At 34.7% G+C, this 22389-nt stretch overlaps 1 long non-coding RNA gene across 2 annotated transcripts; it reads right to left on the reverse strand.

The window, feature by feature from the left end:
• Nucleotides 1-111: 111 nt before the first annotated feature.
• LOC129871246 (uncharacterized) lies at nucleotides 112-21905 on the reverse strand. Of its 2 annotated transcripts, XR_008762216.1 has the most exons (5): nucleotides 21735-21905; nucleotides 19150-19399; nucleotides 3237-3333; nucleotides 371-524; nucleotides 112-238 (listed from the first exon to the last, which is right to left on the reverse strand). It is a non-coding gene; the product is annotated as an uncharacterized LOC129871246 (long non-coding RNA). The 2 variants fall into 2 exon arrangements; XR_008762215.1 differs by lacking the exon at nucleotides 3237-3333 and having other exon boundaries at nucleotides 21735-21902.
• Between the last annotated feature and the right edge of the window lie 484 nt (nucleotides 21906-22389).

The raw sequence follows: 22389 nt of genomic DNA on the forward strand, positions 1-22389 counted from the left end.
TTTAAGGAAGTTATTTTCATTTAGGAACAATGAGTAATAAGAAGAGGACATCACTCAGGGAAGAGAACAATTTTGAAGATGAACTCATGAACATAAAAGAAGTCGACTTGCCTTCCATCAGGCAAGTAGTACCAGCAAATTGCGAAGGACAGTCACTGAGTGCAAGTAAAAAAAGGACAGTCTCGTCTCAAGAGGATCAGTTTCACCCTCCAACTCAACCATCACAGGAGCATTCATGCTGCATGAGCACAATAAGAACTCACCATGTTATGAAAACCTCAACTTCTCAATGTTCAAAATACGAGCCATACAAAAAAGGCTAAAATGGGGGAAGAATAAGGCCAGAATCTAATCTGGAGTGTTCAAGTACCCAGGATTCTTGCAGGTTCATATTTTTCCATACACTTAGATGTTTCCCGAGGTCACTTCACAGGCTCTTCCTCTGGTCCTTCCTCACCTTCACCCAATATGGGGTCTGGTACGTCCTCAAGATTGCCATTTTCTTCTTCTACCTCTGCTCCTTCCTGACAACGAAATCCAATAATGTTTCATAATCAATATGGTTATGCAATATAAATTACATCAAATACTGAAGAGTTTGAAAAGAAATTATCTTAAATCAGGCTCTGGCTCTATGGACTCATCCTCGTATATGCATCATTACACAGTTAAATGCCTAATATATATAAAAGAGACCAAATGACCTTTTCAACTGTCCAACATAATTCATCTTCATAACAACTAACTAAGCAATGGACGACAAAAACAAACCAGTAAAATAATGCTCAACCATAAAAGATAAGAACTTTTTGTATAAGTTACAAGGTCGAAACAATGCTTATGCATAAGGTACGTACCACGCCACCAACACTAGCTACCAGAACCCCCAAAATTAGTGACTTCATGGTTCCATGAGATGCATCTTTTGAGGCATATGCATGCAAGAAGGTTTGAGAAACTCTTGCAAGCAAACTTCAATTGTAACTCCTTAATTTAGATAATTGCATCCCATGACTTCATCTTTAATTTAACACTTAATCCCCCCTCCCCCCCAAAAAAAAAAAAAAAATCACGGCCAAGAAGTTACTGGACTTGTTGAATTTTGGCATATTCCATCATGCAAACAGCTATTAATCAAAAGCCCCACGGCACAAATTACCAGCACTGCTGCCCCCTCCATCCCCATCCCCACTGGTAACATTATTTGGTTGCCAAAGCAGGAATATGTAAGCACTTACAACAATGCTCCAAATTTGCTAAGAGAAAAGGATTATCCATAAAAAGCAGGTGTTTAGCAGGAAATTCAGTAATTGCAACCTCTGAGGTAGGACCACTACATAGCACTTCACTAACACTGTTCACATGCAGCATCGGCATTTCCCATTAAGAAGGAGAAATAAAAGGTTCAGGAAAAAAAAGTGGCAGTTCTCAACTGTTTATATGAATTTTGCTAATTCATAAAGGCCCAAATACTTAAATACACAACTTATTTTACCATATTCTCTAAAATTCCCTACCATTTGAAAAAATTACAAAAATCCCTACTCTTCCTATTCTCTGATACATCACTATACGAGATATATCGATCGGATACATCACTTTACGTGATGTATCAGGATGTCATATACATCACTTTACGCGATGTATCAGTCGGATACGTCACTTTACTTGATGAATCGGTCGGATACATCACTTTACGTTATGTATCCGGATTCCACCAAAAAGAAGGGATTTCGGCTAGTTTTTAAAAGAGTAGGGATATAATGTAATTGGAAAGAATCACTATGGAATTTAGGTAATATTAATTTTTTTTTGGTTGAGAAATCCACTTTGTCCAGCTTCAAACTCACGACTGCACCAATCAAACTTACATGTTGCACCGGCAGCAGATGGCTTTTACAAGGTTTGAAAGTTCACCAATACTAGTCAGAGGACAAATCCAACTTGAAGAATGGGAAATGGATTCATTCAGACTCAGACAACTTAAGGCATCTGATATCCACTTTGATCCACCCTGGAACTGTATAGCTATAGCATTCTTTCATTCTTTTACACGAATAGGTCGACAAATCAATTAGGGATGTATGCCAATCTCTCAAATTCTATTCCCACATTCTTTTTTCTGTTCTTTTTGCTGAAACCAATAAAGGGATACCAGTCTTTTGATTTGTTTTTTAACAGGAAAATGCCTCCTACATGAGACCCGAATCTCTCGATCAAAAAGATGACATTTTTCCTGATTAAATGTAAAACCTGATACACGAACAGATAAATCCTAAAAGTAAACAATCAGCAATTGCATCCTCTGTGCTAGGACCAATACAGAGCACCTCTCAACCTAATCCTAAAGGTCATTCACTAAGACTGTTTGCATGCAGCATAAGTATCTCCAACTCAGAAAGAAAAAAATAAAAGGCTCAAAGTAAAAACAAGAGCGGAAGTTCTCAACCATTTATGTCAACTTATGCTCCCCCCCTCCCCCCCGCCCTCTACAAGAGTCCCAAGTCTCTCGACCAAAAAGATGACTTTTTTCATAATGAAATGTAAACCCTATTACGTGAACAGATAAACCTCAATACTAAACTCTACACATAATAATCATAAAAACAAATAACCCAAAAACTAATTCAGAACAACAACTACTAGTAGTTTGGCAGGCTTTATTTAAGCTAAGCGTCTATTGGAAATAATCTCCCTATCTTTACGAGGCCTGTAAAATATGCATACACTTTACCCTCCTCAAACCCTACTCGTGGGATACAGTGGGTATTATAGCCAAAAACGAAAACAAGGAAAGAAATAGGCAATATAATCAAGGACAAAATTGTATTACGCATAAACCAGGCAAAAAATAAAAATAGCAGCAGCTTTAAAGGGGAAATACCAAACTTCCTAATATTAAAAAAATATCTTCACTAATATGCCCTTAAAGGATATTTGTCTAATTTAGCATATTTTAAGGATATATTTGGTTGTTTTTAGCTCTAGAAAACTAAATCGATGTTGTTAAAGCAAGTGTTATTTTCACAGAGAGTTAAGAAGGTTTTGCTCAGGTTTTAGGTTGGGGTCGGAGTGGGTCTGTTTAATTTTAAGAGACAGTAGTCAATAAATTCATGTGGAAAGGGAGGGGAAAGAGGAAAAGTCCATGTGTTAAATAAAATGCACAATCATTTTTTGTTGGTCAAATTTATACTAGTTTCGAAAGAGTGACTTTTGAAGTGATATAGGTATCTTACTTTGACGGTTGAAGTAGTAGGTTTCTTGAATGAAGGAATGATGTGGACCTCCTCGTGATGTATTTAATCTTCATATAAATTGGACCATCCACAGAAACTTCAAGGAAAAATTTCAACAATCTCTTAACCAACATCAAGAAACTATACCTAGGTTGTTGAATAGAAATAAGGAATTTCAGCTTCAGGAAGTGACTTTCTTGAAATAAGAAAAAAAAAAGGAAGATGATTTCATTAAAATAATTTTTACTAATTTTCAATACAACAACAATAACAATTTATCCAGTGAAATTTTACATGTGAAGTCTGAAGAAGGTACGGTTATTTACTACCTTATGAATATTTGTTTTTCATTTTAATTTAAATATTAAAAATGTTATTTCCTTTAAGGAGAAGAAAAGAAAAATAATATAAATCCTTCATAAACTACTTGGTTGGTTTTGATTGATTTAGTAAGTTATTTTCAAATTCAGTCAGTTGACATACTCTCTCCGTCTCAATATTTGTTCTTATAAAAAAATTGTTATTTAGAAGTTCAAGACAATGTTGTCCTTAGCCCATTTTCATTTGTCTTAGTGATGTATTGATGTGACATATTCAAAGTGAGGTGCCATGATGTATGTTATTTGCGGATGACGTAGTTTTGATTGATGAGACTCGCAACAAAGTTAACGCTAAGCTAGAGGTTTGGTAACAGACCCTGGAATCTAAGGGATTCAGGTTGAGCAGTGTGAGAAATATTGGAGAAGAATATTATTGAATTGTGTATCTACATTATTACACAAAGACCTTATTATAGAAGCTACAATACAATCCTTTACCAAGTCGGATACTATTTACTATTTCTATTCATATTACTATGGTTATTCTAAGTAGGATTGTATATATACCAATTCATATTCTAACACTCTCCTTCAAGCTAGTGCATACAAGTCATATGTACCTAACTTGTTACAACTGTAATTAATGTGAGGACCGATTGGGGGGGGGGGGGGGGTCTGTGAGATATTTGCAAGTTAATCACTCGACTTCACAAAATTGATAGTCAATCTCAATGTGCTCGGTCTTCTCATGAAATACTGAATTTGATGCATAATGTCGATAAAACGCAGAGTGATAAATTCTTGAATTGTAGTGTAGAACTTCCAAATCAAGCTTGAGAAGATTGTTTCAAACCATAGAATGACTTACACAATCAACATACAAGGCAACCAGACTCTCCCTGAGCAACAAAATCAGGTGGTTGCTCTATATAGACTTCTTCCTCGAGATCATCATGGAGAAAAACATTCTTAATGTTCAACTAATCAAAAGGTGAATGGAGAACGACAACCATAGATAGAAAAAGGGACATATGCTATTTTAGCCACAAGAGAGAAAACATCACTCTAATCTAGCCCAAATATCTGAGTATATCCTCTATTCTTTTTTTTTTTGGCAAAAGTAACTAGAAACAGAAAGAAAACACTGAAAAATACTTCGGAGCCGGATTATTAGATTTGATGGCTGATAGTGGTCACAATCTGAAAAATAAAATTATATAGATAGTGTCAGAAGGATGGAACGACCCTACCGAGAAAGAGAATTATATGGATAGGGTCGGATTGACGGCACAACCCTGCTGAAAAAGTGAATTATATGGATAAGATTGAATGATGACACAACCCTACGCAAATCAAATTTGAGTCTCCAAAAAGACGCATGGAACTACCTAAATCAAATCTGAGAAGTCACCAAAAAGACACACGGTTCTATACAACTCACATATGAGAAAGTGGTTCGGAGAAATTAACAGTACTACACAAATTAAATATGAGAAGTAGTGCAGAGAGATGCACTATGCTACGCAAATCGGATATGAGAAAGTAGTCACCAAAAAATTGGGACGATGCTAAACAAATTAGATCTAAGAAAATAGTCACATGAAAGATGGCACAGTGCTACACAAACACTGACGGATATGGGGTTGACACAAAACAGCCCTAGAAAGTCACCAGAAATCGATGCACAGTGACCTGTCTGACTCAGTTTTCTTCCCTTGAATATGAGATTCATACATATATCATAGGCCCTACTTTGGTTAATACAACCATTGGCTAGACGGGCGGTATATATGGGTAATAGGCGCCCGCCGACAGCGAAAGCTCTTTGATTCTCGACCAAGACGTAGAGGCTCTGATATCATGTGAGAAATAATGGAGAAGAGTATAATTGAATTGTGTATCTACATTATTACACAGAGACCCTATTTATAGACACTACAATACAAATCTTTACCAAGTAGGATACTATTTACTATTTCTATTCCTATTACTATTCCTATTCAAAGTAGTATTGTATATACCTATTTCTATTCTAACAAGCAGGACCAGCATGAGACTGATGTGGAAGTGAGAATTGGTACATAAGTCATCCAAAAAAGAGGTAGACTATTTTGGGTCGATTATCTAGGGAAATGGAGAGATTTACGAGTATGTCACTCACCATATTGATGCAAGGTGGAAATGGAGGTTGGCATCTAGAGTCTTGTGCGACAAGAAGGTGCCACCTAGACTCAAAGGCAAGTTCTACAATGTGTTAGTTAGCCAAGCTATGTTGTATCACACACAGTGTTTGCCAGTCAAGAACTCTCACAATCAAAATATGAAAGTGACAGAGATGATGATGTTATGATGGATGTGTGAGTATACTAGGAGAGATAGAATTAAAAATGAGGATATCCAAGACAAGTTGAGGGTGACTTCAGTGGAAGACAGGATGCGGAAATCAAGGTTAAAATGGTTCAGGTATGTGATAAGGATACACGGCCCCATTGCGGAGTGTGGGAGGTTGATAATAGATGTAATTCAAGAAAAGTAGAGATAAACCAAAGAAGTGCTTTCCTTATGTATTTTCCTAGGTTGCTTTGCCTTGAGCCGGGGGTCTATCAGAAACAGTCTCTCTACCTCACCTTGAGGTAAAGCCACGGAGGTAGAGGTAAGGTCTGCGTACACTCTACCTTCCCCAAATCCCACCGCGTGGGACTACTCTGGGTATGTTGTTATATTCCCCCTTAATAGTAATTGTTCTGAAAGATTACTAACACCTTAATTATGACACATACAGAGAGCAAATATTCAATGAAAAGAGATTATATCTTACGAAATAATTAAAAATAAAATAGTCAAACACCTATCTTAATTAATGTTTTCATTAAGGAGTGTGCAAATGAAAAATACAATAAATATTATGAGACAGAAAGAGTTACTTTCAAGTTTCAACTTGAATTATGATAACTTAGAACTGAAGGGAAAGAAAAAAACAAATTGCTTCAAACATCAACGACAATTGAATTTCTTTATAGTTGATAAAATATTAAATAATCAAGTTTGACATACACCTACAATTATGACATTTACTCAAGTGAAACTTCTCATCTTGAGCACATGACCTTAGATAGGAAGGTGAAGAAGTGGAATATTAGGATAAAAAGTTAGTTAATAGCTAGTATCGTCGCCTTAAAGATGAAAGAGGAGAGGACCTAGCCCCATCTCCTCGCAGCCTTATTAGAAGTAGTATTTATTAATTACATAGTTTCTTATTCTTAAAGGTGTTTTGCTATTTGTAGCTTCATTTGCTTTCTATATTGGTATATATTTTGTTGTCACAATTTTTTCTGCAATCATGCTTCGAATATCTTCTCTTTTGAGCCAAGTTTTCTATCTAAAATAACATCTCTACACCGCCAAGATAAAAGTAAGATCTACACACATTCTACCCACTTCTGACCCATGTGAAACTACAATAGATATAGTTCTACTAAAACCTTCAGCAGAATATCATAACACCAGTATACAAACATAGACATTATTTACAAAGTTGTTAACTTTCATCAAACTCGTCTTTGTAACAAATTAAATATTACAAATATATACCAACAACGTAAAAGAAACTTTTCTTACATTTAAGTTTAATTTTTCAACTCGTTGGTTGTTGCAACACTTAACTTACCACATTTTCTAAGTAACCAGTTCAAGCTTGTAAATTTGTCTTCAACTATTTTTTGAATATCTTTACTAGAACTCTTGATTATGTTATTGTTCAAAGGAGTAGTTCAACAGTCAAGAGGAGACATATGTTTAAGACAGAGATTTTTTTTTTATTTCATCATTTAATTGAATCCATTTCCCCATGAGTTCTTCGGCCATCATCATGCAGAAAAAAGTGAAAAGTTTCTCAATTCAATTTAAGATTGAGCATCTATTTAGTTTTAATATCTTCTGCAAGTTTAACTTAACACATACATATATAATTTTTAGGAATTTGCTATAAAACCCAATGTGCGGCTATTTTTTTTAAACAATCATTTTAAAGAAGGAGACAAACCTATCACTGAAAAAGTGTGATAAGAAACTAGCAAGCTGGAAGAGTCGATACCTATCACTAGGGGGTAGGTTGACCCTAATCAAATCTGTGATGGATGCTCTTCCTACGTAGATGATGAGTTTGTTTCCAGTACCCCAAAACATTGAGAAGAAGATTAACAGATTAAGGAGGTCCATCCTATGGCAAGGAAATAAGGAGAAAAGAGGTTATAATCTGGTCAAGTGGGACTCATTGACACTAAATAGAAATCAAGGGGGCTTGGGCATTAAAAATCTCAGCATACAAAAAGAATGCTTACTTCAAAAGTGGCTTTGGAGGTTTTGCACAGATGATATGGCTTTGTGGAGAAGATTTATAGAAGATAAATATGGTTTGCAAAGCCAGTGGACCACTGGGGAGATCATGGGCACCTTTGGATGCAGAGTCTGGAAGACCATCAGAAGGTTGTGGTATCAGTTTTACAACAACATTTCATTCCAAGTGGGTAATGGAGTGAAAGTTGACTTCTGGAGTGAGCATTGGATGGGGGAAGATAACTTGAGAAATCTGTTCCCTTATCTTTACACTCTGAGCTCACAAATGAATGCCTCAGTCTCTCAGGTGTGGAGTCCCCAGGGTTGGAATCTGATCTTTAGAAGAGCACTGAACGATTGGGAAGTGACAGAGATTGCCAGATTTCTCCAGGTTTTGAATAGTTTCCCAGGTATTGACACTGATGCAGACAGGCCTATCTTGTCACTACACAACAAAGGGGCCTTCACAGTGAAGTCTTTCTACTGGTGGAGGAACAGTACTCAAGTCAACACAGAAGTATGGCCCTGGAAGCTAATCTGGAAAGTTAAAAGCCCATTAAAAGTAGCTTGCTTTAAATGGTTGGTGGTAAGACAAGCATGCCTAACGCATAAAGTGTTACAAGGAAGAGGTTTACAGATTTGGTCAAAGTGTTATATGTGCAATCAAGAAGCAGAGGTGAATAACCATCTATTTTTCATTGCAAAGCAGCTACAAATCTGTGGAACATGTTCCTCTGTATCCTAGGAGTCGCTTGGGTAATACCTAAATCTACTATGGATCTATCTAACTGCTGGAAAGGTATTGACAGCAGAGGAGCCAGTGAAGATCCATCCCAGCTTGTGTCTGGTGGACATTATGGAAGGAGAGAAACTAAACATATTTTCAAGGCAAGGGGACCAACAGCCAGAAGATTAGAAACAAATGCCTTGGTTTACTTTATTTTTAGTGTAAACAGAACATGGTTGGTGATACAGTGGACTTCATAGGTAACAAGTAAAGTTTTTTGTTGAATAGTTCTCACTGAGGAAAGTGCACACACCATGTGTGGATTGTAAAATGATCTTCATCACCTTTTGTCGATAAGTTTTTTGTCAATACAAAGTTACCTTCACTTAAAAAAAAAAGAATCAAAGAATTGTTAATTCATATATGTCTTTTGTACCCTTTGTGTTAAAACTTAGATCTGAACACATGCAAAGAATTATTGTATTTGAATGAGAGCGTTTATACATATTAATACACACCAACAATAGAAACATTCCCGGTGTAATTCCATAAGTAGGGTTTGAAAAGCGAAAAGATGTATTCGGAGTTTACTCCTACTTTCACGGATAGAGATGTTATTTTGGTAGACCCTCAACTCAAAAGAGAAGTTCTCGAAACAGGGTTTCGAAAAAGGAGAAATATATAGGAAAAGATCAAGCATTTGTTAATAATCTTCCAAAATTTATTAGAAATGGTCTACAAATTTAGAACCAGGACACTTGCTAAATTAAACTATCAATAAATTAGATGAAACAAGGGCAAAAAATGGGGAAACAAAATAAGGCTTTGATTGAATCAAACTCCCCATCATTCAATCAGAGCCTTTCAGTGTAAGAGAATAAAAGGCAAAATTGGATTGAATAAGACGACGAACCAAATCAGTATTGTTTCAATCGTGTTTATATGTTTCCCCTTGGTTGTTGATCTATTGTACTAAAAGCTTGAATTGAGTGAAGCAGCACAATAGCTTCGCCTATCACCTATATTGGTTCAAATGTCTCCTCTTGGCCGCTTAGATATTTTCCTGAAAGCTTGAAGTTAAAGTGAAGAAGTAAATCAGTCACGTGTCTCGCGTTTTATATATACACTCTTGGTTGTTGAGTTGTTTCTTGAAAACTAATTGGGAACCTATTTAAAATAGGCAAAATACATAAGTATACCTATTAACTTGGCCTCAATTGATATCTATGCCATCTAACTTTGGATGTGCACAACTAGCCACTAAAACTTGTATAAAATTGAACAAGTAGATACATGTATCCTACGTGTAATAATACAAGGAGGACGCCACAGAAAATACGAAATTGTGACGTAAGGTGCCACGTAGGATGAATATGTCTATTTGTTCAATTTTATACAAGTTTAAGTGTCCACTTATGCACAACCAAAGTAAGATGGTGTATATCTATCAAGGTCAGAGTTAAAGGGCATGCTTATGTATTATGCCTATTTTAAATAAATTTTCCAATTAGTTTTCAAGAAACAACTCAGCAACCAAAAGTGCACATATAAAACGCGAGACACTTGATTGATTTACTTCTTCATTTTAACTTCAAGCTTTCAGGAAAATATCTAAGCGGCCAAGAGGAGACATTTAAACCAATATAGGTGATAGGCAATGCTATTTTGCTACTTCACTCAATTCGAGTTTTTAATAGAATAGATCAACAACCAAGAGGAAACATATAAACGCGGTTGAAACAGTACTGATTTGCTTCTTCGTTTTATTCAATCCAATTTTGTTGTATATTCTCTTACACTGGAAGGCTCCGATCGAATAATGGTGAGTTCGATTCAATCAAAACCTTGTTTTGTTTCCCCATTTTTTGCCCTTATTTCATCTAATTTATTGATGGTTCAATTCAGCAAGTGTCTTGGTTCTAAATTTGTAGACCATTTCTAATAAATTTTGGAAGATTATTAACAAATGCTTGATTTTTTCCTATATATTTCTCCTTTTCGAAACCCTGTTTTGAGAACTTCTCTTTTGAGCCGAGGGCCTACCAAAAATAACCTCTCTATCTTAGAAAGTAGGAGGAAAATCCGCATATATCTTTACGCTTTTCAAACCCTACTTATGGAATTACACTGAATATGTTTCTATTGTTGTTGTGTATTAATATGTATAAACACTCTCATTCAAATACAATAATTCATTGCAAGTGTTCAGATCTAAGTTCTAACACAAAGGGTACACAAGACATATGAATTAACAAATGTTTGTCTCATTTTATTTTGAGTAAAAGTAACTTTGTATTCACAAAAAAACTCATCAACAAAAGATGATGAGGATCATTTTACAATCCACACATGGTGTTTGCACTTTCTTCAGTGAGGACTACTCAACCAAAAACTTTACAAGTAACCTAAGAAGTCAACTTTGTCCACCGTATCCCCTACCATATCCTGTTTATGCCAAAAATAAAGTAACCCAAGGCGTTTTGGTTCTAAATCTGCATAAATCATTAGACTTTCCTCAGTGAGGACTACTCGTATGCTGCTATTGTTGTTGTGTATTAATATGTATCAACACTCCCATTCAAATACAATAATTCATTGCAAGTGTTCACATCTAACACACAGGGGACAAAAAACATATATGGTTAACAAATGTTTGTCTCTTCTCTATGTAGTAAAAATTGATTTTTTCTAAATTCAATTTTAGATTTTGATTTGACAACTTAAAGTATATATTCATGTTTTATGTCTTTGTTCACAATTTTGTATGAATACATGTTAGATCTAACTAAAGTTTGATATCAGCAAAGCATAACGATGATTGGAAAGCAAAACTTCCTTTTTTTAATTTGTAATTCATATATATGAAAAAAATAATTGGCTTAGCTAACTTTAACCTTCTAATTATCCTTATAATGATGGTTTAAAAGAATTACCAAATATAGCCACACATTGGGTTTTATTGCAAATTCCTAAAAATTAACCCTATAGTCCTTGACATTTGATTTCCAATGAACCAACACAACGACGACATCGTGCTTCCTCTCTTTTGCTATGAAAAATCTTCGTCCTCTAGCGACGCACATTTTAAGATCGGGATGGAAGCCTTGTTTTTAGGTAATTAGAGTGAATGCCAATAAAAAAAATCTACAGAAAAGACGAGACGGTTTTATCTAGGGAAATGGAGAGATTGACGAGGAGGTCACTCACAATATTGGTGCAAGGTGGAAACGGAGGCTAGTATTAGGAGTCTTGTGCGACAAGAAGGTGCCACCTAGACTCAAAGGCAAGTTCTACAATGTGGTAGTTAGCCAAGCTATGTTGTATGACACAGAGTGTATGCCAGTCAAGAACTCTCACAATCAAAATATGAGTGACGGAGATGAAGATGTTATGATGGATGTGTGAGTATACTATGAGAGATAGAATTAAAAAATGAGGATATGCGGACAAGCTGGGGGTGACTTCGGTGGAACACAAGATGCTGAAAGCGAGGTTGAAATGGTTGAGGCATGTGATAAGGAGATGCACGGCCAATTGCAAAATGTGAGAGGTTGGTTATGGATGGGATTCTAGAGAGGTAGAGATAAACCAAAGCACTACTGGGAGAGGTGTTAAACAAGATATGGCGCGGTTGCAGCTTACTGAGGACATCACCTTATAGATAAGAGGGTGTGGACATGAATTAGTGTAGAAGATTAGTAGGTAAGAGTGATTTGTCTTGTTGCCCTTACTAGTAGTTGTAGGACTACTCTGTTCTTCGATTTATGTGACTATTATTATTTCGTGTAGCCGTTTTGTAGTATTATTTTGTTGGTGCACTATTCAGTTCCTATTTTGGGGTTTTAGATTGATTTATATGAAGTATGAAGGAAAAAAATCGTTTGGACCTTGAACAGTTCTTGCAAAACAAAAGATTGATTGAATTGTCTTATTAGGGCAATTCATGATTCATATGCTTAGTCAAAAGGAATGGATCTACCCATGTCAGCTTATGGGCTAATAAATAGAGGATTTTTAGCTTCGAAACTCATTAGAAAAGGCAGTGCAAGAGAAATCATATGTTATTATCTATTGTCTATTGTACTTTCCTTTATGTATTTTCCTAGATTATTTTGCCTTGAGCCGGGAATCTATCAGAAACAGCCTCTCTACGTCACCTCTGAGGTAAAGCCCCTGAGGTAGAGGCAAGGTCTACGTACACTCTACCTTTCCCAAACCCCACCGTGTGGGACTGCTCTAGGTATGTTGTTATATTTCCCCCTTAATAGTAATTATTCTGGAAGATTGCTAACATCTTAATTATGACACATACAGAGAGCAAATATTAAAAGAAAAGAGATTATATCTTCAGAAATAATTAAGAATAAAATAGTCAAAACACATATCATAATTAATGTTTTTATTAAGGAGTGTGCAAATGAAAAATACAATAAATATTATGAGATGGAAAGAGTTACTTTCAAGTTCAAACTTGAATTATAATAATCTTCAAACTGAAGGGAAAGAAAAAAACAAATTGCTTTAAACATCACCGACATTTGAATTTCTTTATAGTTGATGAAATAATAAATAATCAAGTTTTACATACATCTACAATTCTGACATTTACTCAAGTGAAACTGCTCATCTCGAGCACATGACCCTAGATAGGAACGTGAAGAAGTGGAATATTAGGATAGAAAGTTAGTTGATAGTTAGTATCGTCACCTTTTAGATGAAAGAGGAGAGGGCTAGCTAGCAGCCTTATTAGTAGTAGCATTTATTAATTACATAGTTTCTTATACTTGAAGATGTTCTACTATTTGCAGCTTCATTTGCTTTCTACATTGGTATATATTTTGTTGTCTGCAATCCTGCTTCGAATATCTTCTCTTTTGAGCCGAGGTTTCTATCTAAATTAATATCTCTACACCACTAAGATAAAAGTAAGATCTACACACATTCTACCCACTTCTCACCCTTGTGAAACTACAATAGATATAGTTCTACTAAAACATTCAGCAGAATATCATAACACCAGTATACAAACATTGACATTATTTACAAAGTTGTTAACTTTCATCAAACTCGTCTTTGTAACAAATTAAATATTACAAATATATACCAACAACGTAAAAGAAACTTTTCTTACATAAAAGTTTAATTTTTCAACTCCTTGGTTGTTGCAACGCTTAACTTACCACATTTTCTAAGTAACCAGTTCAAGCTTGTAAATTTGTCTTCAACTATTTTTTGAATTTCTTTACTAGAACTCTTGATTATGTTATTGTTCAAAGGAGTAGTTCAACAGTCAAGAGGAGATATATGTTTAAGACAGATTTTTTTTTTTTTATTTCATCATTTAATTGAATCCATTTTCCCATGAGTTCTTCAGCCATCATCACGCAGAAAAAAGTGAAAGTTTCTCAATTCAATTTAAGATTGAGTTTCTATTTAATTTTAATATCTTCTGTAGTTTTAACTTAACACATACATATATAATTTTTAGGAATTTGCTTTAAAACCCAATGTGCGGCTATTTTTTGTTAAACTATCATTATAAAGGAGACAAACCTATCACTGAAAAAGTGTGATAAGAAACTAGCAAGGTGGAAGAGTCGATACCTATCACTAGGGGATAGGTTGACCCTTATCAAATCTGTGATGGATGCTCTTCCTACGTACATGATGAGTTTGTTTCCAATATCCAAAAACATTGAGAAGAAGATTAACAGATTAAGGAGGTCCTTTCTATGGCAAGGAAATAAGGAGAAAAGAGGTTATAATCTGGTCAAGTGGGACTCATTGGCACTAAATAGAAATCAAGGGGGCTTGGGCATTAAAAATCTCAGCATACAAAAAGAATGCTTACTTCGAAAGTGGCTTTGGAGGTTTTGCACAGAAGATATGGCTTTGTGGAGAAGATTTATAGAAGATAAATATGGTTTGCAAAGCCAGTGGACCACTGGGGAGGTCATGGGCACCTTTGGATGCAGTGTCTGGAAGACCATCAGAAGGTTGTGGTATCAGTTTTACAACAACATTTCATTCCAAGTGGGAAATGAAGTGAAAGTTGACTTCTGGAGTGAGCATTGGATGGGGGAAGATAACTTGAGAAGTTTGTTCCTCATCTTTACACTCTGAGCTCACAAAGGAATGCCTTAGTCTCTCAGGTGTGGAGTCCCCAGGGTTGGAATCTGATCTTTAGAAGAGCACTGAACGATTGAGAAGTGACAGAGATTGCCAGATTTCTCTAGGTTTTGAATATTTTCCCAGGTATAGTCACTGATGCAGACAGGCCTATCTGGTCACTACACAACAAAGGGGCCTTCAAAGTGAAGTCTTTCTACTGGTGGAGGAATAATAGTCAAGTCAACACGGAAGGATTGCCCTGGAAGCTAGTCTGGAAGGTTAAAACCCAATTAAAAGTAGCTTTCTTTAATTGGTTGGTGGCAAGACAAGCATGCCTAACACATGAAGTGTTACATGGAAAAGGTTTACAGATTTGCTGAAGGTGTTATATGTGCAATCAAGAAGCAGAGGTGAATAACCATCTATTTTTCATTGCAAAGCAGCTACAAATCTGTGGAACATGTTCCTCTGTATCCTAGGAGTCAATTGGGTAATGCCTAAATCTACTAATGGATCTATCCAACTGCTGGAAAGGTATTGACAGCAGAGGAGCCAGTGAAGATCCATCCCAGCTTGTGTCTGGTGGACATTGTGGAAGGAGAGAAACTAAACATATTTTCAAGGCAAGGGGACCAACAGCCAGAAGATTAGAAACAAATGCCTTGGTTTACTTTATTTTTAGTGTAAACAGAACATGGTTGGTGATACAGTGGACTTCATAGGTAACAAGTAAAGTTTTTTGTTGAATAGTTCTCACTGAGGAAAGTGCACACACCATGTGTGGATTGTAAAATGATCTTCATCACCTTTTGTCGATAAGTTTTTTGTCAATACAAAGTTACCTTCACTTAAAAAAAAAAGAATCAAAGAATTGTTAATTCATATATGTCTTTTGTACCCTTTGTGTTAAAACTTAGATCTGAACACATGCAAAGAATTATTGTATTTGAATGAGAGCGTTTATACATATTAATACACACCAACAATAGAAACATTCCCGGTGTAATTCCATAAGTAGGATTTGAAAAGCGAAAAGATGTATTCGGAGTTTACTCCTACTTTCACGGATAGAGATGTTATTTTGGTAGACCCTCAACTCAAAAGAGAAGTTCTCGAAACAGGGTTTCGAAAAAGGAGAAATATATAGGAAAAGATCAAGCATTTGTTAATAATCTTCCAAAATTTATTAGAAATGGTCTACAAATTTAGAACCAGGACACTTGCTAAATTAAACTATCAATAAATTAGATGAAACAAGGGCAAAAAACGGGGAAACAAAATAAGGCTTTGATTGAATCAAACTCCCCATCATTCAATCAGAGCCTTTCAGTGTAAGAGAATAAAAAGCAAAATTGGATTGAATAAGACGAAGAACCAAATCAGTATTGTTTCAATCGTGTTTATATGTTTCCCCTTGGTTGTTGATCTATTGTACTAAAAACTTGAATTGAGTGAAGCAGCACAATAGCTTCGCCTATCACCTATATTGGTTCAAATGTCTCCTCTTGGCCGCTTAGATATTTTCCTGAAAGCTTGAAGTTAAAGTGAAGAAGTAAATCAGTCACGTGTCTCGCGTTTTATATATACACTCTTGGTTGTTGAGTTGTTTCTTGAAAACTAATTGGGAACCTATTTAAAATAGGCAAAATACATAAGTATACCTATTAACTTGGCCTCAATTGATATCTATGCCATCTAACTTTGGATGTGCACAACTAGCCACTAAAACTTGTATAAAATTGAACAAGTAGATACATGTATCCTACGTGTAATAATACAAGGAGGACGCCACAGAAAATACGAAATTGTGACGTAAGGTGCCACGTAGGATGAATATGTCTATTTGTTCAATTTTATATAAGTTTAAGTGTCCACTTATGCACAACCAAAGTAAGATGGTGTATATCTATCAAGGTCAGAGTTAAAGGGCATGCTTATGTATTATGCCTATTTTAAATAAATTTTCCAATTAGTTTTCAAGAAACAACTCAGCAACCAAGAGTGCACATATAAAACGCGAGACACTTGATTGATTTACTTCTTCATTTTAACTTCAAGCTTTCAGGAAAATATCTAAGCGGCCAAGAGGAGACATTTAAACCAATATAGGTGATAGGCAATGCTATTTTGCTACTTCACTCAATTCGAGTTTTTAATAGAATAGATCAACAACCAAGAGGAAACATATAAACGCGGTTGAAACAGTACTGATTTGCTTCTTCGTTTTATTCAATCCAATTTTGTTGTATATTCTCTTACACTGGAAGGCTCCGATCGAATAATGGTGAGTTCGATTCAATCAAAACCTTGTTTTGTTTCCCCATTTTTTGCCCTTATTTCATCTAATTTATTGATGGTTCAATTCAGCAAGTGTCTTGGTTCTAAATTTGTAGACCATTTCTAATAAATTTTGGAAGATTATTAACAAATGCTTGATTTTTTCCTATATATTTCTCCTTTTCGAAACCCTGTTTTGAGAACTTCTCTTTTGAGCCGAGGGCCTACCAAAAATAACCTCTCTATCTTAGAAAGAGGAAAATCCGCATATATCTTTACACTTTTCAAACCCTACTTATGGAATTACACTGGGTATGTTTCTATTGTTGTTGTGTATTAATATGTGTATAAACACTCTCATTCAAATACAATAATTCATTGCAAGTGTTCAGATCTAAGTTCTAACACAAAGGGTACACAAGACATATGAATTAACAAATGTTTGTCTCATTTTATTTTGAGTAAAAATAACTTTGTATTCACAAAAAAACTCATCAACAAAAGATGATGAGGATCATTTTACAATCCACACATGGTGTTTGCACTTTCTTCAGTGAGGACTACTCAACCAAAAACTTTACAAGTTACCTATGAAGTCAACTTTGTCCACCGTATCCCCTACCATATCCTGTTTACGCCAAAAATAAAGTAACCCAAGGCGTTTTGGTTCTAAATCTGCATAAATCGTTAGACTTTCCTCAGTGAGGACTACTCGTATGCTGCTATTGTTGTTGTGTATTAATATGTATAAACACTCCCATTCAAATACAATAATTCATTGCAAGTGTTCACATCTAACACACAGAGGACAAAAAACATATATGGTTAACAAATGTTTGTCTCTTCTCTATGTAGTAAAAATTGATTTTTTCTAAATTCAATTTTAGATTTTGATTTGACAACTAAAAGTATATATTCATGTTTTATGTCTTTGTTCACAATTTTGTATGAATACATGTTAGATCTAACTAAAGTTTCATATCAGCAAAGCATAACGATGATTGGAAAACAAAACTTCCCTTTTTTAATTTGTAATTCATATATATGAAAAAAATAATTGGCTTAGCTAACTTTAACCTTCTAATTATCCTTTATAATGATGGTTTAAAAGAATTACCAAATATAGCCACACATTGGGTTTTATAGCAAATTCCTAAAAATTAACCCTTTAGTCCTTGACATCTGATTTCCAAGAATTACCAAGTATTTCCAACAAGTTTCTGGTATTGCTCAGTAGTAGTTTGCCCATTCTAATTAACTTTTGGTTCTAAGATATCTGACAAAATAAAAGAATTGTTGAACTTATTTTGATTATCTCATCAAGCTTCCTTGCATTCCAGTGTACTAACAGGCTCTCACCATTTGAAGCTGATATTAAATGGAATCATCCAACTAAAGAAGATCCAAATATGAATCATTCGGCAAAAGAAGATTCAAGTATCAAAACAAACAAAATGAATGTTGGTTGTAAGAGAAAAGAGAAAGAAAACAAAAACTGCAACGGAGAAAAGGATGTTGCGACTTCGTCCACCTAGCTCCAAGATTGTATTTTAATTATTTCTTTGAATTCTAGCTCCAAGATTGTATCATTTCTTTGAATGTTGAATGGTATCAATTCATTTACAATTTTAAATTTAAGTCACCTTTATAAACTTTGTCAATTACTTCTTTGATTCTTCTTTATTTACTACCCTTTATAAAGGCTTATCTTCCAAATTTGTCAACACGTACGATGTGATATCTCTTGAGTAAAAAAAATCACATTCAATATATTATACCAAATCAATAAATGTGACTTTTCTCAAAATTACTAAGACGGCTCCAAACATGATATTGTGTCTAAATTCAGGTTAATTTCACATAAAGTCATCGACTTATAGTTTCTAACCATAAAAGCAATCAACTTTCACTAGCAAGTTTCTATTTTGATATAAAAGTGTTCTAAAACTTTAAAAAACTCCCACTCAAATAAAAGACTCTTCGCCTGACTTGACATGACCCAACCTTTTAATTTTTTATAAATGAACGGTCAAAAGGCTCGTCACTGAAATATATATAAATAAATCAATCTTCGATTTATCAGCATAACCACTATACATATTACCCTCTATCAATTCAGGCTTAATCTAATTTAGAGCCATACCACTGCTTTTCCCTGTGAATAATCCAACCCATGGTGACTCCAATAGCTCTGTCATCTTCAGCATTCCCTTTTGACATCTGAGTAGTTTTGCAGCCATTTAATTGTTCCTTCACCTCTCCAGTAGATTTTTTTCTTGAACTCGAGAGCTCTCTAGACATCCAAAAGTGATTATAGGATTCTTTCTAGGCTTCAACGTTCCCTACCCGTTCCTCCAGCCATGGATAAATTCGGTCGTGCACGCTAGCGTAACCTACGCCCAAGATGAGAGGATAAAGATAAGTGAAGTTAGTTTTTTCATTATAACAAACTATATTAGCCCGTTTGGATGGGCTTTAAGTTGGTCAAAACCAACTTAAAGCCCCTTTTTAGCTTTTGGACGTGTTTGCCTAATGCTAACTTTAAGCCATAAAGTTCTTAAAGTCAGTCAAAAATGAAAAGTTAGGATTCCTAACTTTTTTTTCTAAGTGCTTAAAAGTCATTTTCTTTGACCATGGAAATTACTTTTATATCCCTTTTATTTTAACTAAATTCCCAAACTACCATATTTATTCTTTTAACCCTAAAATTCACATCATTTTCCTCATTTAAGCACTTTTATCCAAACACCCAACTGCTTATTTATAAAAATAACTTTCAGCACTTCAAAGTTCTAAAAGCACTTCATACATAAAAGTTACTTTTTTTAAGCTCATCCAAACGGGCTCATATGTCAATTGTGAAGAGAACACACAACATAGTGCAGCAACTAAGCAATTTTCTACCTTTGACATGTGATCGGAAAAAGGGGAAGGCACTTGCATTATAGTTATTTAAATTATGAAAGGAGAAGACACCAAAAAAATAAGTCTTGATTTGTAACTACAAAAAAGTAATGTAAACCTAAGCTCTTCAAAAATACCGTATAGTGTGTATGAATACTTCAAAAGTTAAGCATTTTTTAAGGATCCAACACAGGTACAACAACAGTTTTGGAGGTTTCGAGTAACATATACAGATATAACAATGAAGATAAAACAATAACACTCGATACAGTAATTTCTTGATTACAGTAGTTATCACAGTCTGTATCACACACAAAGATGTGAAAGCCAAGACTAGCAATAATCACTTCAGGGAGCACACAAAATAGTTCTTCACAACTAGTTTGTGAATTCATAGCGGGTAAGTCAATTGATTAAATAGTTCTTCACGCCTACAAGCAGTCAAGCAGATGCACTTCAGATAGCAGAGTGTTCGAGAATCTCTAGCAAGTAAACTTCAACTTAAACTCCTTTAGCTAATTGCGCCACTTGAATTCATCTTAATCTGACACTTAACCACCTCCCTCCCTAGAAACTCAACTCATATCCATTGGACTTCTTGAAGTTAAGCATATTCCATCATGTGATTAGCTAATCATATTTCAAGCAGTGGAGAAAAGCTCCTACAACATCCAAAAAAAAAACAGCCCAAACTGTCCACACTGCTATCCCTCCGTCACCATCCCCATCCCCACTAGTGAATGTTATCTCTCTGCAGCCAGTTCACCAATTCAGGAACATTTAAACAATACAACAATGCCCCAACTTTGCTAACAGACACAATAATCCACAAAAAAGTAGGTATGTAGCAAGAAATTCAGCAATTGCATCCTCTGTACTAGGACCACTACAGAGCACCTCTCAACCTTATCCTAAAGGTCGTCCTTCACTTAATTTCTCCAGCTTCAAACTCATGACTGCACCTACCAAACATCCATGTTGTACCGGAAACATATGGTTTCTACGAGATTTGAAAGTTTATAAATACTGGTCACACAGGACTAATCCAAACTTAACAAATGGAAAATCGCTTCGATCAGAATCAGACAGCTAAAGGCATCAGAAATCCACTCTGATCCACCCTGAACTGTATAGTTACATTCTTTCATTATTTCACACGGAGAGGTCGACAAAAATTCAATTAGCCCCAACCCTCAACTTTATTCTTTTTGCTGAAATCAACAAACGGATATCAATCTTTTTTAATAAAAAAAGTTCTCCTACAAAAATCCCAAGTCTTTCGACCCAAAAAGATGATTTTTTTTTCATAATGAATTTTTTGTAATGACCTGAATAAATGAGCAAAGTGAAAGATTAAAGAAACGACAAATAGAATTATAACAAATGAACGCACGAGATTTTATTTTAGTTAATGAAAGCTTAAGTGTTGTGATTGCAAGTGAGCATCCTATAGGCTATAACTAAATCCCGGAAAGAGCAAGAAGGGCATGATCAATTTGATATTTTTCCCACCTTCCTCAATTCTCTCTAAGCTCTTCTTCTTCTATTACAGATTACAAGTTCATCTCATCTATGAAGATTCCTTATTCCAGTTACTTCCATTTTGTATCAGTAGTTTTCTATTTTGTAATAGAATTCAGCTTTTGCTTAATATAAACCCGAGAAAATTCCCAAAAAATTGTTGAGTTCCATTTGATTAGTTTAATTTCTAAGTTTAATTAGTTGGATCATAACAGAAATGTAAATCCTAATACATGAACAAATAAATCAGCTAAAATAAAATCAATAATATAATACAAAAAAATAAATGATAATACAAATTACCCTCCGATCATCCCTATCATAGTCCTCATCGGCCATTGTTGCGTCCTCTTAAAAGCTTCAACTTCCAGGGGAAATACGGAACTTTCTAGAGAAACTTTTTTTTTTTCGAAAGTTATGAGAATTAATTAATATTATAGACAAGTATTAAACCAGCATAAGAATTAATTTTACTAAATCATAATTTTTTCTCCAATAAGAAATTTTAATCACTAAATTGAAATAAAGTGAGTCAAAAACTCTTTGTTCACACCGTTCCACTTTAAAAAATCCTTCTTATCTTTATTTGAAAAATAATAAATTTAAATCGCTAAAATTAAATAAACATAGTTTTCAAGGAACAACTCAACAACCAAGAGTATATATATATAAATTGAGAGGCATTGGTTGATTCATTTCTTTATTTTAATTTTAGATTTTTAGAAAAACATCTAAATGGTCAAGATAAAACATTTGAATCAACATAAGTGATAGGCGATGTTATTTCGCTTCTTCACTCATTTTGAGTGTTTAAGATAATAGATCAACAATCAAGAGAAAACATAAACACAATTGAAACGGTACTAATTTGCTTCTTCATTTTATTTAATTTATTTTTGCCTTTTATTTTCTCACAATGAAGGACTTGAATTGGGTGATGGTGAGTTTGATTCAATCC

Source organism: Solanum dulcamara, chromosome 10 (assembly GCF_947179165.1).
Source record: "Solanum dulcamara chromosome 10, daSolDulc1.2, whole genome shotgun sequence".
NCBI lineage: Eukaryota > Viridiplantae > Streptophyta > Magnoliopsida > Solanales > Solanaceae > Solanum > Solanum dulcamara.